The following is a 16,130-nucleotide window of genomic DNA, read 5'->3' on the forward strand; positions in this document are numbered from 1 at the left end:
TGGAGGTCCCTTCCAGCCCTGCTTCTCTATGACTCTGTATCAGATGTCTGGCTGAGATATCTTTTTATGTTTTGCTAAGTGTAGGTACCTGCTTATCTCATTCTATGAGTTTTAATTCTAACTAGGCAATGGCTCTATTTAGAGGTGGCCATTCAATACATAGACTAGTTTTTTTGGGGGGGTACATCGATTTTAGGAGACTGATGGAAACAGATGTGTTCCTGCTTTCCTGCAGCAGAATCTTGGCAGGTGGATTAAGCTGATTTTTAAGAAGAAAACTGAAGCTGAAATGAGAAGGTACTTACTGCATAAAAAATGGGATGATTGAAGGAAGGTCTGAAGTCAAGGACAGAAGACAGACATAAGAAGTTGAAAAGCGTCGAGAAGAATGCAAGAAATGAGAGAACGAAGAGAAGTGCAGATCTCTAGGTGATGACAAGACTAGTTAAGGTTTTGAAGATTAACTTGAAATTGAACTTCCAAGACAAGGAGGCAGGTCAGAACTTGCAAGGCTGAAGCACTGAGAGGGGAAGATGACTTTACTCTGGAGTATTTCGAACAGGTCAGAGGTAAAGAGACGCGAGTCAGAGGGAGACACAGGCACCTTGTCATCCAGATAGCAGAATCATAAGAGTCTGGAAGGGACCTTAGGAGGGCATAGGATGGTTCCCAAGTAGATCATCCCAGCCAGGGCTTGGTCTACCAGGGTCTTTAAAGCCTCTATCCTTCCCAGGGCCTATGGGTGGGAGGGGGCGGGGGTAGGAGGGCCATTTGACCCAGGCCTCTCATTCATGGAGGGCCTCAAATTTAAACTTTTGATGTTATCTCCAAATGAGGTTATACATACAGACACAGAGATACACTGACAGGATTGAAAGAAGATGTTCATCATACAACTTCAAACTTGTGTCCTATTGCCAGGCCACACTGCCTGTGTAGTGCACTATGAATTAATATTTTTTTAATATACTGGGAGCCTCAGAAAATGGAAGTGGCTCGGGCCTCTCTCGATCTCTGAGAGAGCCTGATCCTTCCACCGGCCACCCTGGCACAAGGAGTCCGCTCGGTCTCTGACTAGTCCACGGAGCAGAGACAGTGTGTATCAGACGTGGGCAAGAGAGAGCCCAGACACGATACAAGTCGGGGAAGCAGCCCACTGCGAGCAGTGGGGCGGCGCAGCGGCTTCCCCCGCGGGAGGGAGGTACGGGTACGGGGCCGGCAGCCGGACCCCGTCCCACCCATTCAAGGCCCTGCGCGGCGCCGAGGGCTCCGGCTACGCGGGTGGGAGGTGGCCATGTTCTGCCCGCGCGAGACGCAGCGGGGCGGTTCAGGCGGCCCCTTGGCAGCAGACAGCCGCCCCGCACTGTCCCTAGCGGCAAGCTCAGCCCACACCCTCCCCCGGCCGGGGAGGTAAACCACCAGGCTCCACCACGATCCCGCCATGCTTTGCTGCACCCCAGCTTAGAGGGCAGCAGCGGGTCGCCTCCCTGCCTTTCATTCAAGCGGGTTCCCGGGAATTCGTGAAGGGCGGCGCGGAGCGCGCCGGGAGTTGTAGTCTGCCAGCGTGGCCGCGAGGCATCCTTGGGCGCGGGGCGGACTCGCTTTCCCGGCGGGCCGCGCGCGCGCGGAGGCTGGCGGGCGGGGCCGGGCCGAGCCGAGCCGGGCAGGGCGGGGCGGTGCGCGCGGGGAAGGAGCCTCAGTGGTTCGGGCCGCGCTCGGGGCTGCCGCCGTCGCCGCCATACTGGGAGCTGAGGGGTGAGTGTGAGGCCCGGGCTAGGGTGAGCCCGGGTTGGGCGGGCCGACCAACCGCCCCCGGGGCTAGGCCCCGGCATCGCCCTGCCCTCTCCAGGCCGGGCCGCGTCTCCGGCTAGTGGGCGAGGCGGGCGGGGAGCCCGGCACATGGCCCGGCCCCGCCTCACGCTTCGGGTCAGCGCGGCGGGCGGCGCGTTTCGGCGGCCCCGAGGCCCGCCCCAGCTCTGGCCTGGTCCTGGCCCCGGGGAGAGGAGAGGCGGGGGCCCCCATTTCAGGGGGAGTTGTGTGTAGCCTGGGGCAGCTTCGCCTTGCTCCAGCCTGGGCTCCGCTCCCTGACTCGGAGGCCGGCTTGAGCCTTCATCCAGGCACGTGAAAGCCGATCTCGGTCTGAGTTGCTTGGTGCCCCCTCGGGGAGCGGTGTGTTCAGTGCCCACCCGGCCTGGCAACCTCTCCCGACTTTCGCAGCCTTCGAGGGGCTTGTGGGTGGCGTTTGAGTCTCTGCTTTTCACCCCGTGCAATCCCCTCCCGTAACAAGCTGCAGTTTTGTTTCCTGGGGGAAAAATTCCCTTGAGATTCCTGGTCTGGTGCTGGCCCTCTTCCCTATTCCCCAGCTGGCTGCTAGTGATCCCACTGAGCACAAGTGACCAAAACTATGGTGGGCACCAAGCAGCAGCTAGCTTTGCGTTTAAATGAAGCCTGGTTTTGTTCTCAGTGACAGGTGTTCAGGAGGTGGAGCTGGAGACCTGGCCAGCCTTTTAATCCAAACACAGATGAGTTTAGAGTGTACAACTACTAGTGTGTAAGTTTGAAAATCTTAATTCAAGAGTGTTATTTTCCTCTGGTTTAGTATTGCAGAAGATGGGAAATGTTCACCTTATTCCACCAGATATATTGGAGACTATGACTGTTTCAGAAATAGCTGATGCAAGCAAGCTTATATCAGTATAAAACTCAAAGCAAAATCTGTTATTGATGTTAGTCATAATCGTATGTTCTTCTAACTGGAAAATATCAAATGTGATGATTGGAATCTTTTCTGTTCAGGAGATATTTTTGCTGCCCTTAGCTTGAGTTTGTTCTGCCTGGGTAATTGCACAGCTCTGTGCTTCTGCAGAGAGTTGCTGTCTGGAACCAGACTCTTCTTGAAATGACTTCTAACTTCCACTGGTCTTGGTCTTGCTTTAATTTCTGATTACATCTGAAAGACATGGAGAAAGAGGGGATTGAGAGTAGAGCCAGAAGAAAATACATCCTGAGTCATAATTCAGTTTCTCGCTCGCTCGCTCACTCTCTTGCTTTCTCTCTCTTCCCCTCTTCCCTACCCCGCCAATGTCCTTGGACAAGTAACTTGACATTTTGTAGCTCTTTTTTTTCTCATGTGTAAGAAGGAAACCGTGCTTATACACCAAACATGTGGATTTGGTATAATATTTTGAAAATATAAAGCACAAAAGCTTCAGGTCCATAAATTAAATGCACACACATTTTACATCTTTTGTCCCTTGATTATTTTCTCAAGTAACAAAGTTATGCAATTCAAAGCAACCCCTTAATTCACATTCTTGAAGGACAAGAAACCAGACCAAAATCTGTTATAATACTTATTAGAAGTCCACTAACATTAATACAAGGAGCAAACTTGGAGACCTAATCAGTGGTCTCTGAGCATGTGCTAGGCTAGGAGATGCCAGGTTTATACGAAGAAATAATTTTGTAAGAGAGCATATTCTGTCACTTACTATAAATATCTGTCGAATCCTCAGACTACTTCCTTGCTTTCATTCTTTTGCCTGCATCTCCTACTCTCTGCTTTGCTGATTAGTGACATAAAAATGGCTAATCACATCTTACTTTGTAAATGAGGATCATTCTTAGAGCTCTGTACTGGAGATGTAGTAAAACATCTTAGAGCAGCTGTGCAGAACTCTTTTGGTGCATGGGCTGGATGAGTGGGGTGCAGCTGGTCCATGGGTCAGGTCTGGCATGCAGACTAACCCTGTGCTTTGGGCTTCACGCTGGCCCAATATGGCATGCAGGGCCACATCACCTGGCCCATGGGGCTCCCCACATGTCCAGAAAATTTGGTGGTGGTTGCAGCATTATATCCACAAGGCCCGTGGAGCCATGACAATTAACTCTGCCCCTGCTCCTCTGCAGCCTAATTTTCAGACGTGTAAGGAGCCCTGTGGGCTATGCTTTGAGCACCACTGTGGTTCTCAGTCAGAGGGCTGCAAGACTTTTCAGGAGTCCTTCAGTGGCCAGGTGGAATTGCCCTACATGCCATATGTACAGCCAGATGAGCAGGAAGCAGACAAGTGCCCAGTATGGCTGCTGCCCTTCTTGGTCTGGTGCTTTTCCACCACCCCTTCCTGCTTTTCCTGGAAACAGGGGCCTGTTAGCCTGGTGGAACTGCTCTATGCCTCTCTGTTTCCAAGAGGTGTGGGTGGGGGTAGATTAGGAAGGGCTATTCCAGGAGCAGGTGCTTCTGTCTGCTTGAGGTTTATCTGGCTATGCACAAAGTTCCACCTGGCTGCAGTGTTGGTGATGGTCCTCAACCAGGGTGATGCCTAATTAAACAAAAGTTATGGAAGGATGCCCTGGATTGAAAAAGGTTGAGAACCATGGTTTAAGAGGACAAATATATTCTGGACACTGCATTTACTTTACACAATAACAGATATTGTTTGTCCTTTTAGACTTGAGCCAATGTCTGGGGTCCAAGAAATGTGTTAGGTTTTGTTATTTGCTATTTCACTTCTAACCAGGGATCTGGGCTTTCCGTTTCCCACGGAAAAAACCATGGATTTTCCATGTTTATCAGAGAAAACGTGGATTTTCCCTTTTAGCAGAGAAACCTGTGGATTTCTTGCTTTTGCAAAGAGGTCTGCAGGCAGGCAGAGTTCCAGCCCGCAGGACCTGATTGCAAAAGGAGCTGGAAACCCCCAGCCCTGCCTGGAGGGGGAGGGAGAGGGAAAAGGGTGGGACCTGAAGCTTTTAGTGAGTCCTAAGGCATATCTATAGCTCACTTTCCTTTTGGAGCCTGTAAGGTTAGATAAGTGAGGCTTACAGGGGGTTGGGAGTTTGTGGGGTAGGGCTGGAGGCTGAGCTGGATGGAGGGGTGGGAAGCTGGATGTAGGGGGGGCTTGGCTGAGGGAGCAGGGAGGTGTTGATGAAAAACATGAAGTGCCCAGCTGGCTGTACTTGGACCATGAACGGCGCTATGGGCCCTTAAGGGAAGTTGTGCCAAGCCTGGTCGGGCCGATAGCGCCAGTCACAGTCCATGTGCAACCGGCTGGGCACTTTGTGTCTTTCACTCTCGGGGTGGGAGAGACCCTCTCCCCCATATCTGTGTATGGCGCAGGCTGTGGGCTCGAGCTCCCACCCTGCTTCCCTCCTGTGGGGCCTCTGCAGCCCTGCAGGCATGACCTGGCGCAGCTGGGAACAGCAGGGCCGCCTGGGGATTTCCTTGCCCCTCTGTTGCTCTGGTGATACAACTCCTGTGCCTGCTGCTGCTTTGAGGGGCGCAGCCCTGTGCCGCTTCCCTCAGTGCAGTCCCAGGTGCAGGAGACAACAAAAATATAGCATAAAACAAAATGGTGTAATATTAAGATTATATGGTACCCTTAAAATTTCAAAGTCAGTCTGATAAAGTATGGTTCTGCCATAAAGAAATTCAATAGGCAGAATTGATCTTACAGTGGAAAAAAACTTCAATTTAGATAGTTAGTGATGATTCATAACCATACTCAAATCCACAATACCTACATATACAAAATAAGGATGAATATTATTTCCAATTATGTTTGTATATTGTTTGAACAAGAATTTTTAAGAGAAAAAGCTGCAGTCATAAGTACAGTTTGAAACATTATTCCTTGTGTTTTTCAAGTAACCTGCAAATTTCTCTCCATGTTCCACTTAATAGATAGATGATAGATTTTAAACTGGTTCAGTAATCCAGTACTTTTACGTAAGAATGATAAACATTGATTTTCTACTTCTCCCAGACTACCAAAAATCAAGGAATAATTCTCCTGCTTATAACCACTTTAATGGACTGTTTTTCAGAAATTTATCTTTCTACCTTATTTATGCAGACATGCATAAAATGCAAATACACCAACTGCACTAATATGTGGCAATACAATTAATACTCTATTGTAACTAAACTATTATGGGATCTAGACGCAACAAAAACAAGCTGCATACAACTATGGGAAACACTGACTCAGCTAAATCAAGTTAGGTAAGTGGCTGTGACACTAGTAAAACTTTTGTATGTTACTCATCTGCTTATAAACTCAAATATATCATTTCATTTCTGACTTGAAGTTTCATAGGACTCCAGTCCAGACTAAACTTTATTTCAGTGTGTTTTTGAGGTTTAAGACTACAGTTTAGTAAGCACGAAAGTTACAAAGAAGCAGTTTTATGAAAAGCAGGCAAGTTTTTTTTTTAATGTTCTTCCAAGAATATCTAAATAAAATATCAATCAAAATATTTAAAAGGGCTTTTTCTTAACCTCATGTTGTATCAGACAGGTATGGTCCCAGTCAGAAGCAACGATCCTGGTTTTCCCTGATAAAAAATATTGCACATTCTCAGATAAAACCCCCAAATCTGTGATTAAAATTAAAGGCTCCCCCTTCCCCCAGCCCTCCGCTGCCAGGAAGCTGAGCCTGGGCACCATGCTGCCCCACCCCTGCTATGTGTCTGGATGCAGCAGGACTAGCCACGTGCACCATGGCCCAGACTGCTCTCTGTGCCTAGACAAGCTGGAGTTGAGGGACCCACTGGGCCAGATAAAATCCCTGGCAGGCTAGATGTGGCCTGGAGGCTGTATTTTGCCCACCTCTATTTTATGTGTTTGGCTAACTGGCAGCCACGTGCCTGTCAACATCCCCTAAATAAAAATATACTGAAAATTGGCATAATTTCTGCTTTAATTTACGTAAGTTTCATAGTTGGTAGGGTTGGAAGGGTCCTGAGCAGATCATCAAATCCGATCCCCTGCCATGGGCAGGAAAGAATGCTGAGGTCAAATGACCCCGGCAAGGTGATTATCTAGCCTCCTTTTGAAGACCCCCCACTTCCCTCAAAAGTTGGTTCTAGATCCTAGCTGCCCTGACTATGAAGTCGTACTTCCTGATATCTAGCTTGGATCTACTCTCAGTCAACTTATGGCCATTATTCCTTGTTACTCCCAGTAGTGCTCAGGGAAACAGGGACTCTCCCATTGCCTGCTGGTCCCCCTTGGCCAGTTTATAGACGGCCACCAGATCCCCTCTCAGCCTTCTCTTGTGTAGGCTGAACAGGTTCATGTCCCGTAGCCTCTCCTTGTAGGGCCTGCCCTGCTGCCTCCTGATCATGCGAGTGGCCCTCCTCTGGATCCTCTCCATGTTGTCCACATCCCTCCTGAAGTGCGGCGCCTGGAACTGGACACAGTACTCCAACTGTGGCCTGACCAGTGTCACATAGAGGGGGAAGATCACCTCCTTGGACCTGCTTGTGATACATCTCTGGATGCATGACAAGGTGCAGTTAACCTTCTTGACTGCATCCCCATGCTGCCGGCCCATGTTCGTCTTGGAATTAGTAATGATTCCAAGATTCTTTTCTGCCTCTGCACTGATGAGAAGGGAGTTCCCCAGCCTGTAGGTATGGTGCTGGTTCTTCCTCCCCAGGTGCAGTACCTTGCACTTGTCAGTATTGAATCCTATCCTGTTTTCATCCGTCCACCCCCGTAACCTGTCCAGATCTAGTTGCAGCCTGTCCCCCCCCCTTCTGGCATGCCCACTTCTCCCCACATCTTAGTGTCATCTGTGAATTTGAACAAGGTGCTTTTCACTCCCTTGTCCAAATCTCTGATGAAGATGTTGCACAGTGTGGGCCCGAGGACCGAGCCCTGGGGAACCCCAATGCCCACGTTGCTCCAGGTTGAAAATGACCCATCCACCACCATGCTTTGGGTGCGGCCCTCCAGCTAATTTGCGACCCATCTTACTGTGTAGGCATTGACACCACAGTTACCTAATTTTTTAATGAGAATGGGGTGAGAGACAGTGTTGAAGGCCTTCCAAAAGTCCAGAAAGACTATGTCCACTGCTACCCCTGCATCTAAGGATTTTGTGACCTGGTTGTAGAAGGCAGCCAGGTTGGTATGACAGAACCTGCCTCTAATGAACCCATGTTGGTTGCCCCTAAGCATATGCTCCCTTGCTGGTCCCCTGCAGATGTGCTCCTGGATAATTTTCACAAAGCTTTCCCAGGACCAAATAAGACTAGGGTCTATAGTTTCTTGGGTCTTCCTTCCTCCCTTTTTTGAAAATGGGGACCACATTGGCCCTTTTCCAGTTCTCTGGCACCTCGCCAGAGCACCATGAGTGCTTGTAAAGCTGTGCCAGCAGTCCTACAATGACCTCTGCCAGTTCCCTAAGCACTCTGGGGTGGAGATCGTCAGGACCTTCTGATTTGAACACATGTAGTCCCACCAGAAGTTCCCTGACTCGGTCCTCAAGTCCTGGCTGCGCTTCCCCTGGGTCTGTCTGAGGTCCTGGTCCCTGCTCAGAAAAATGGAGGCAAAGAATTTGTTAAAGAGGTTAGCTTTGTCATCTGGTATGACCACCAGATTTCCAAGTGTGTCCTGCAGAGGCACCACGTTACCTAGTACCTTCTTTTTACCCCCTATGTATTTATAAAAATACTTCTTGTTATCTTTGAACTAGGTCACTAGTCCTAGTTCTGTCTCCACCTTAGCCTTCCTAACAGCCCCCTTACAGTTTTGAGCCATGGAGGTATAATCCTCCTTGGTGATGGCCCCTCCGTTTCATTGTGTGTATACCTCCTTTTTAGCTTTGAGACGTTCCTGGATGCTTTTGGTGAGCCATGGGGGCTTTTGAGCACTCTTGCCCCTTTTGATCCGCATTATGATTGTCACCCTTTGGGCCTGGAGGATTGTCTCCTTAAGGAATGTCTTGGACTCCCAACTCCTCTCTGGGACCTCAGTCCCTCCCCAACTAGTCTCCTTACCTCACTGAAATCCGCCCTCCTGAAGTCCAAGGCTGCTGCTTTGCTGCAGGCCTTAGACACCCTGCACTGGATGGTGAATTCCAGTAGGCAATGATTGCTACTGGTCGAGAACCCACAGTCCCCTCACTGTGTCGTTGCCTGTGGCCAGGACCAGCTCCAACAAGGCATTTTCCCTGGTGAGACTACGTACCTCCTGGGTTAGATGGAGGTCCTGTAACTCGGCTAGGAACCTAAATGAGTGGTCAGACCTGGCTGGCTGCTCTTCCCAGCAGATGTCCGGATAGTTTAGGTCACCCATGATTAGCATGTCGCTTGACTTAACTGCTTCTGCGAGCTGACCTGAGAATTCATGGTCCAGCTCTTCCTCCTGGTTGGGTGGTCTGTAATAGACCCCCACTGTTAAGTCGCTTTCCTCCCACCCCCCTTGTATTCTGACCCAGAGCACTTCATTCTGCCCCTCCTCTGATCCAGTGCTGTTTGCTGAGGATGTGTATTGCCCTTTGACGTAGAGCGCCACACCCCCACCTTTTCTCCCCGTTCTATCCTGCCGGTACAGCCTATAGGCCTTGATGTTTACCACCCAGTTGTGACTTGGATCCTACCAAGTGTCAGTGAGCCCCACTATGTCTGGGTTTGTGTTAGCTAGCAGGCGGGCAAGTTCCTCCTGCTTGTTCCCCATACTACGAGCATTAGTGTAGAAGCACAGCTCCACTAATCCGAGAACTATCCGGACCCCTGTCTCTTACCTGGATACTACTTGTGCTCATTGCCTGCCTTGTCTGGGCTGTTCTTATGGGTGTCTCTTGGCTCGGTGTTCTGTGGCTCCCTCTGTCCTCATCCTTCCCTTCCCCCCATGAGCCTAGTTTAAAACCTGCCTGAAAGAGATCAGCCAACCTGAAAGAAAACACACGTTTACCTTTGGGGGAGAGGTGAAGCCCATCCTACCCGAGCATGTCTCTTGTTCTGAAGTATGGGTCATGGTCCAAAAAGCCAAAGCCCACCTCAAGACACCATTTCTGAAGCTGCGAGTTGACCTCCCTGATGCAGGTCTCATGGTGTCGTCCACATCTGCTCAATGGAAGGATAGATGAGAAAACCACCTGTGCCCCCGTCTCCTTCAGCTTGCCCCCCAGAGCTTGGTAGTCCATCAGGCGATCTGGGCTGCTCCTGGCTGCATCATTAGTGCCCACATGGATTAGGACCATGGGGTAGTAATCGGTGGGCCGGATAAGGGCTGGGATAATTTTTGTCGCATCCTGAATCCGCGTTCCAGGTAGACTGGAGACCTCACGTGTTATGGGACCCTCTGTTCCTCTCAGGATGGAATTGCCTATGACAAGCACCCAGTGTCTCCTTCTGGGTCAGCTTGCCTCCTGCAGCCTGTTCTGTGCATGGAGTGGCCTTCTCTCCAGAGGTTTCCTCCTCTCCTTTCTCTTCCTCCAATGTCGCCAGGGCCTCATACCTGTTCCCTAGCTGGACTGGGGGAGCTAATACTGCACTGCTGTGAGCAACCCTGGCTCTGGAGGGAACCTCCTGCCCTTCCGCTGTGGAGGGCACCTCCTGGGGTACTTTTCCCTTTGGTGCACGGCCCTGCAGGGATAGGAAATACCCATCAATTTCATCCTCTGCTTCTCTGATCCCTCTCAGCCCGCTAACCTCCTTTTGGAGCTCTCTCTAAGTGAGAGAGAGCAGAGGAAATGAGAGAGACAGCGCCTCCTTTCCCTTTTTCCACAGTGGAGAAACATCACTCCCAACTAACTAATTACCCTTCCTGCATTTAACTAGCTTTTGCTCATCACTCTGTACTTATTACTAGAGTCTTAAATCTGGAAGGGACATTTGATGTAATCCAGGGTTGTCCCTATTTTGGTGCATTCAGGGTCTACACACATTGCCAGCATGCAGCCTCCAGGCTGCACATGGTGCGGGACATGCAATGAAGGGACTTTTTGTTTTTTGCTTCCACCTTCCATCAGCCATCTTCAGACCCACAAATAAAGCAATCATGGAAGATAATCATTTTTGCTTGCTTGCCAATATATATTAAGGATGATTGTCTTCCATGATCACTTCATCTGTTGGTTTGAAGATGACTAATGAAGCTGATCCAGGATTGACAGGCTCTGTTGTAACCTGGGCACATGTTTCTGTACGGGGTGGGTAGCTCTGGATTCTTGATTTGGTCTGCAACACAGTTTCTGCCACTCACTTTCCTGTCTCCTGTTGTCATGATGTTTCAAAGCAGTAAGATCCTTGCAGTAGACTTCCCCCTTTTGGGGCAGTCCTGGGCAAAAGTCCCCTGAGTTGATGTCAATGTTGCATTTTTTTTTCAAGTTGGACTTGAGCATGTCCTTGAAGTACTTTCTCTGCTCTCCTCTTGAGTATACATCTTGAGTGAGCTGGGAGAATAAAACTTGCTTTGGGAATCTTGTGTTGAACATCTGGATTATGTAGCTGGCCCAGTCAAATTGATGTTGGATGATCATTGCCTCGATGTTTGCTTGATGTTTGCTTGCAAGAGGGCATTAATATTGGAATGTATGTCTTCCCACTGGATTTGAAGGATCTTCTGCAGGCAGCATTGGTGTTTCTCCAGCAACTTGAAATGTCTCCTGTACGTTGAACACATCTCAGCTCTGTACAGTAAAGTGGGGATCATGACTGCCTGATAAACCTTGAGCTTGATTTCAAATTTGATGTTGCAGTCTTCAAACACCCATTTCCGCGGGTGTCCAAGGGCTGCCCCTGCATTTTTAAGCTGATGTTGGGTTTCTTTGTTGATGTTGGCCTTCTGTGAGAGAGGGCTTCTGAGGTATGGGAAATACTCAAGGTTTTCCAGTCTTGCTGTAAATCTGAATGACCAGAGCTGAGGACTGCTCACTAAGAACTTATTGATGGAGGACCTTAGTCTTCTGAGTGTTAAGCGTCACTCCCATTTTCTTGTATGCCTCTGTGCATCCACAGGTGGCAGATGAGTGAAATGACCTTCAGGGAAACTTAGCTGCAAAATAAGCAGGGGTAATTCTGATGAATAAACAGTTTTGGACCAAGCAGTGGCAACACCACTACAATATGGTGGGGACATCAGATGGCAGTGCTTTCCCTTTTGAAAAGCCAGATATGTTCTTTGATAGTGCTGTGACATGGTGAGTATAGGTTGCCGTTATAATAAGCCTGTTCAGTCCCCAGCTATGGATCTACAAGTCCTCAAGGGTAGAGTTAGGAAGAAGATGATGTTGGAATCTTAGTGGCCACTAAGGTGGATGAAGGCTGCAGCAGAACAGGCTCTCCAGTTGTCTTGGCCTCCTTGCCATTGGATCAAGGTCCCATTCTGTCAAGAACCACGTGGAAGCTGATGTGCAGCAGCTTCTTTGTGATAAAAGAAATCATGCACAGGCATCTTCCATGAAAATGTCTTTCACACCGTTAAGCTCTGGTTAAACTAGAGAAATCTTTTAGGGAGATCTTATGGATTTAGAGGCTTTAAGTGACAGTCTGCCAGATCTGTAAGTAAATTGTTCTATTGCATCATCATGTCAAGTGTTAAAATTATGTACTTCATTTACTGTCACTTGGCATATTCAAGAGCTCTGACTAGCTACATTTCTCCAGGAGGCAGAGGAATTAAAAGAAAGCAAACAAAGGGAAAATTTCCCAGACATCCAAGTCCAAAAACTAGTAGGAGTAGTGCATCTGCAGCTACTCTTTGAGGAGAACTTAAAAAAAAAAGCTTTATTAGTATACAGTGATGCTAGTTCACTATATAACTGTATTCTTGGTAAGTATGCCAAATGGAAAGTTCCTTGGTTCTTGAAGAATTAAGTCTTTTAGTGGCAGATCTTTATATGAAAGAAGGGATTAAAAAAATCAACTCACACTGCTCAGAATGAAATGCAAATACCAAAAGGACAGGAACTCTTTAGAAGTTTTGATATAGCTTAGTATGATAAAATTTCATTGCTAACAGGAATGGAAAGAAAGAAACTTTCATTGTTATCACCAGTGAGCATGAGGCTTGGACAGCTGATGGTCTATAGTGTTATTCTGCCATGTGATGCTAAATACCTGTGATCAAACAATATTGTAGGTTTTACTAAGGTTTTAAAGTAAAATTTTACTTTAGCATACTTTAGTTTCAAAATAGTCATTAAATACTGAGAGATTCAGAAATTTCCTGCAAGCTCTTACTGTATTCAGTAGGGGTGCACTAATAAAGATTTTTTGCTAATACTGATGGCTGATTATTAACCAGCCGTATTGGCTGATACCAGTCTGATAGCCAATATGCAGCCTGGCAACTTGGAGAGCAGCATCCAGCCAGTAAGTCTGTGGGGGAAGGAAAGAGTGTGGAGGGACAGATTGAGGACCCCTTGGTTACGGAGGGAGTGGGTCTAGGGCAGGGTCAGGCACTGCCCAACTGGTTTGCAGGATGGAGACATAGGCAGCTTGTCCAGGGGGCACAGGAAGGTGGAGAAGGGGGGCTGCTCTTAGCTTCTGTGTGCACCCCTGGGGGAGGTATGGGGGGGATATGTCCCCCAGATTTATGTGCTGGGTGAGGACAGGCTGCCCGCTGTGGGCTTGGGGCCAGGGGCTGTGCCAGCTTCTTCCTGGTGTGGGCGCTGGGTCGGGGTTGCACTTGGGCTGGGGCAGGTGGTGGTGCTGGGAGGAGGGGCTATGGGGGCAGTGGGGCTACAGCTGACTCAGAAGTTACTGTAGCCCTCCTCTAACTGCCCTTCCTGCTGGGAAGAGGCTGGTGCAGCCCCTGAGCCCACAGTGGGCAGCCTGCCCATACCGTGTGCAGAAATCCGGGGGGGAGAGAGCAGGGGAGCACATGCCCTCCCTGCCTTTTCTGGCCAAGACCAGAACAGTCAAAGGCAAGGATGCCCATGAGGGACAGCCAGAGCCAGGGACCTGGAGTTCTGACTGGCCTAGAGTGAGGCCAGGGCCTGTGTGGCCAAAGGTCCCCAAGGGGGCCACTGCTGGAAGGGGAAGGGGTCTAGGGAGTTTGCAGCCCTGCATGTTGACAGAGGTTAGGCTGCCTGACTAGGAAGCATCCGGGTCAGGGTCTGACTAGAAATAACGGTCACAAGCTGGCAGAGGGTAAATTCAGATTAGTCATCAGGAGGTGCTGCTTCACTGTCAGGGTGGCTAGGATCTGGAACCAACTTCCAAGTGAAGTGGTGCTGGCTCCTACCCTGGGGGTCTTTAAGACAAGGCTTGGCAATCACCTTGCTGGGGTTGTTTGACCCCAAGTACTCTTTCCTGCCATGGCAGTGGGTCGGACTTGATGATCTGCTCAGGTCCTTCCAACCCTACTAACTATGAAACTATGTCAGGCTGGAATGTAGTGGGGTCCAGTGTGGGTCTGGAGCCATATAGTGATGCCATCTGCAAGGCATGGACAATGGTGTAGGAGCGGTATGGAGCCGTGTATTATGCCCTTGTCATCAGGCAGTAAAAATGGGCAGCCCCCATCTTTAAACAACTACTTATCAGTTGTATCAAAGGCATGGTAGGCAAGTCAGGTAGGCAGATTGCCCTAGACAGGTGGGCGGGCCAACGGTTAGACCGGCCATGTGACGGCTCCCTGTCACAGTGGGGAAACTTATGGGCAAAGAAGCAGAATGTTGTGTAGTCCTCAGTTTTTGCCTAAATTATTGGTCTAAATAATACTAGTCATACTTGATTGCACAGAAAAACAGCTTTGTGTGTATAATATGACATGCTGACAACTTTAGAACTGAACATGTTTTGAGTAGGCTTGTCACTCAAGTTTGAGGGACATCACAGAAAAGACTGCTGGAAGTTATTGCATGTTATGGTCAGTAGTGTGGTTAAAAAAATTGCATTTTTGCTCTTTCTGAAATGAGTCATGAAGACAGGTGCTGTTTCCTCAAGCTCAGTGTAATTTTATTTTATTCATCCTGAATCTTTCATTTTGATGCACCAAATAAATCTAGGAAGAGAAGAGAGAAGGAGAAAAAGCCCCCTAAAACTGTAATTCTACATGCTGACTGACAAGAGGTGGGGAAGAGAGAGACTGTTTTTTTCATAGATTTCATAGACATTAGGGGCTGGAAGGGACCTCATGAGATCGAGTCCAGCCCCCTGCCTGCCATAAGTAGGAAGTCAGCTGGGATCAAGTGACACCAGCAAGAAATACATCCACCATTTTTTGAAAGAGTCCGGAGTAGGTGCTTGCACCACCTCTGCAGGGAGGTTGTTCCAGACCCTGGACACTCGCACTGTAAAGAGCTTTTTACTTACGTCTAGTTTAAATCAGCCTTCCTGGAGTTTAAGGTCTAACGGCCACCCCCATCAGGGTAGGTAAGTAAACACCCAGGGCAGCCTTCCTTGGGTACCAACATAACCCTAGCTCTGGGTTATGTCCTCTTGTAGGCTCTCAGGGTCTTGCTTGCAGTTCCCAGGCAGCTTAGTGGTTCATCAGGCACTCCATTGCAGCTTTCCTAGCCAGGAGCTCTTTCCCCTGCAGTTTGCAGGGCCAGACTGCCCCCGTGTGGCTCAGGGTCTGTGTTTGTAGGGCTCCCCTGCTGACTACCTGCTTCCCAGAGCTACTGCAGATTTGGCTTGTTGGGGCAGCCTCGGGGAACCTGCAGGGCTTCTATGCAAGCCCCTGACTCCTAATGTTGCTGTTACTGCTGGTTCTGTGGTAAGTATTTGCTTGAGTCTTTTCCACCCTTAAGTCTGCACCTGGGGGTTTGTCTGGCCAGCAGGCCCTGGGGTTTGCTCCCCATTCTCTGTAATGGGGTAGGGGCCCTGTTACAGTGTGGTGGCAGTGCTGTCAGGTCTAGCTGTTGTAGTGTCAAAGAGAGGCATTGTGTACAAGATGAGCTTCAGTGAAGGTATCTGATCCTGAGATTACGAAAGCTGTATCACATTAGCGTGGTCTGCAGCTTGAAGAAACTTTCTGTCCACAGGCCAGGTGAGGATGGGAGAGCAGAGGGTGTCTTCCTAGCCTCTGTCTTCTCATCCAAGGCCCCCCAGTCCATCAAATGTGGAGACTAAGGACAGACATTACACGCAAACTGATTTAATGTTAGAGGTGTTTTCTACCGATACATTGTCTTCTCATCCACAGACCCCTGCCAGCCTGTGCTCTGCTTTGGGCCCCACCGGTGTTGGCCCTGGGACATTGGTCCCAAGATGGTAACCAGGGGGCAGGGCACCTGTCAAGGGGCGAGGCTACCCATGCAGCCCTCGACAGCCTGCCAGAACTGGGTAAGCAACCCTCTGCCCGAAATAATTGCCTGCTCCTGGTGTAGAGTCAGCTCCCATTACCTTCATTGGGAACTGCAGATTGCTGGCACCGTTGAAAATCAGTCCAGGCA

The 16,130-nt window shown here is 49.2% G+C and overlaps 1 protein-coding gene across 4 annotated transcripts in view; it reads left to right on the forward strand.

The window, feature by feature from the left end:
- The first annotated feature begins 1,601 nt into the window (after window positions 1-1,601).
- Window positions 1,602-16,130, forward strand: part of NUTF2 (nuclear transport factor 2) — a 66,763-nt gene continuing 52,234 nt past the window's right edge. The window contains exons 1-2 of one of the 4 annotated variants that reach the window (XM_090062392.1): window positions 1,670-1,755; window positions 15,881-16,020. The gene's annotated coding sequence lies outside the window, so the exon portion shown is untranslated. Of the gene's footprint in view, window positions 1,756-2,476; window positions 2,552-15,880; window positions 16,021-16,130 lie in introns of those variants that run through there. The other 3 variants (XM_090062390.1, XM_090062393.1, XM_090062394.1) reach the window with 3 other exon arrangements.

Source organism: Crocodylus siamensis, chromosome 9 (genome assembly GCF_052110815.1).
Source record: "Crocodylus siamensis isolate JL-2025a chromosome 9, ASM5211081v1, whole genome shotgun sequence".
Lineage (NCBI taxonomy): Eukaryota > Metazoa > Chordata > Crocodylia > Crocodylidae > Crocodylus > Crocodylus siamensis.